The following is a 2,443-nucleotide window of genomic DNA, read 5'->3' as shown; positions in this document are numbered from 1 at the left end:
AAAAAAAAAAAAGAAGAGCTCCATCTTGGTTGAAACACTGCCTCACCTGTTCTCTTTGTGAGACAAAGCTCACTCAGCTTGTCTTAACAGCACCATTTGGCCAGGCGCTGTGGCTCACGCCTGTAATCCCAGAACTCTGGGAGGTTGAGGCAGGTAGATTGCTTGAGCTCATGAGTTCAAGACCAGCCTGAGCAAGAGCAAGACCCGCCTCTCTACTAAAAATTAAAAACTGAGGCAAGAGGATCACTTGAGCTCAATAGTTTAAGGTTGCTGTGAGCTGTGATGCAACAGAACTCTACTGAGGGTACATAGTTTATTTTGTCTTATTCTAAGTTTTTGTGTGATTCAAAGTCCTCCTACCCAGGATTTTTGTTTGTTTGTTTTTGTGGTAGCCTTGTATTGCCCAGGCTGGTCTTGAACTCCTGGCATCAAGCGATGCTCCTGTCTTAGCCTCCCAAAGTGCTAGATTATATGTGTGAGCCTCCACACCTGGCCCCCAGAATATCTTTAATGGCTCACCTCTCAAGCTTTTATGCCCAGGGTCATCCCCATACAGCATAGAATAACTCATGTCCTCATCCCACATCCCTTTCCAAAAAGTGTACCTGTGCATGTGTGGTGTGTGTGTATATGCACCTACCTGTATCTATATTTTTTAAACATAAATAAGATTTTTCTTATACATATGTCCTACCCCTTACTTGTTCAATTAACATGTGGACATCTTGGCTCAGCATCTGTAGCTCAGGGGCTAGGGCGCCAGCCACATACACCAGACCTGGAGGATTTGAACCCAGCCAGGGCCTGCCAAACAACACTGACAACTACAAGTCAAAAAAATAGCTGGGCTTTGTGGTTGGGCGCCTGTTGTCTCAGCTACTTGGGAGGTTGAGGCAGGAGAATCGCTTAAGCCCAAGAGTTTGAGGTTGCTGTGAGCCGTGACACCACAGCACTCTACCCAGGGCAACAAAGTGAGACTCTGTCTCAAAATAAAAAAAAAGCATATGGAGATTTTTCCATCTCAGCACATACAGATTTACATCCCTGCAGTATTTTTCTGTCTCCAGGCAGTGACTGACAAAATCAAGTCCCCATGCATGATGTGCACGGCTGCCTTGCCTGATGTCCACCTTGCTGCTCTATGTAGAGTTGATTTCCTCTTGTCATTGTCTCATTAGAAACAAGGGACACGTGTTTGCCCATTGTCTGCAAATTATATCTGAAGTCTGAAACTCTATTAAATCGCTCTGCCCAATCTGGACCTCTGGAAAAGCACTGAGTGGGCTGAGGGCAACGGACAGGTGACAGTGATTTCTCTATGCATGGGACTTGTGAACCCCCCTCGTGTCCTGTATGTACAGTCACTGCAGGAAGCCTGGGGTCTTTCCTGACTTTCTTTCCAACCCATCGCTACCCTAACCTAGTGCAGTTAGGGTCAAACACAGTAGCAGGCAGCACGGACAAGATTTCACCTGAGTTTTATGGAGGAAGCCCTTAGGTTCTTGAATTTTGGTAGTGGTTAAAGCATGAATGGTCTAAGCTAGCTGGTCTGATTGGGACATTCTCTACCTCTTGCCATCCATGAGTCTGCTCGGGTAGTTGTACAGCCTCTTTGTCCATCAAAGTTCTGAGCAGTTACAACAGGTATGTGGGGCATCAAAAAGGAAATGAGGCCTGCTGAATCACACAAGGTATAATCCCGTCTAGGAGTCCTAAAGGAGAAGAGGAAGGCAGGAGTTGCTGCAGAAGTTCTCTGAATGTGCAGGATGCAGAGTTGGAGGACTGTGTGTTAGTGTGGGCTTCCTGAAAACCTTTAACAGGCAAATCCAATTCAGGTTCAGGAGCTTATCAGAGAACTGCAGGAAATACACATGGATTGGCAGGAGGACACAGGAACACATCAGAACTGGTCATGAACCAGTAGCATGAGCATCATCTGATACAGAATGTGCAGGCCATTGAGGCAGCCAGACTCATTGAGGCTTGGACTGAGGGCAGACCATTTTAGTTAGCATCTCTTGGCAGGAACAGCCTGATGATAAGAGACTCCTACATCTTTGGCTTCTAGCCAGAGGACTTTATTTATTTATTTGAGACAGAGTCTTACTCTATCTCCCTTGGTGGAGTGCTGTGGTATCATACCTCACAGCAACCTCAAATTCTTAGGCTCAGGCAATCTTTTTGCCTCAGTCTTCTGAGTAGCTGGGACTAGAGGTGCCCCCCTACCACACCTGGCTAGTTTTTCTATTTTTAGTAGAGATGGAGTCTTGCTCTTGCTCAGGCTGGTCTCAAACTCCTTAGCTCAAGGGATCCACCTTCCTTAGCCTCCAAACGACATATTTTTGCTGTGGGGAGTAGGGCCCTCACTTTGCCGGGAGCAGTTTTGCATCTGAGCATAAAATCCTGTGTGTGTCCTACTGTACACACTGACACACTTCCAGAT

General features: G+C 46.4%; 1 protein-coding gene across 3 annotated transcripts in view; it reads left to right on the top strand.

Moving 5' to 3' along the window:
• CSPG5 (chondroitin sulfate proteoglycan 5) overlaps nt 1-2,443 on the top strand; it is a 17,566-nt gene that overhangs the window by 13,773 nt on the left and 1,350 nt on the right. The gene's annotated exons all lie outside the window — the stretch shown is intronic.

This window comes from Otolemur garnettii, unplaced genomic scaffold (assembly GCF_000181295.1).
Source record: "Otolemur garnettii isolate 467f Iridium unplaced genomic scaffold, OtoGar3 scaffold00082, whole genome shotgun sequence".
In the NCBI taxonomy this organism is placed as follows: domain Eukaryota; kingdom Metazoa; phylum Chordata; class Mammalia; order Primates; family Galagidae; genus Otolemur; species Otolemur garnettii.
The sequence above is the reverse complement of the archived record's forward strand: the minus strand, read 5'-3'. Positions and strand labels throughout refer to the sequence as shown.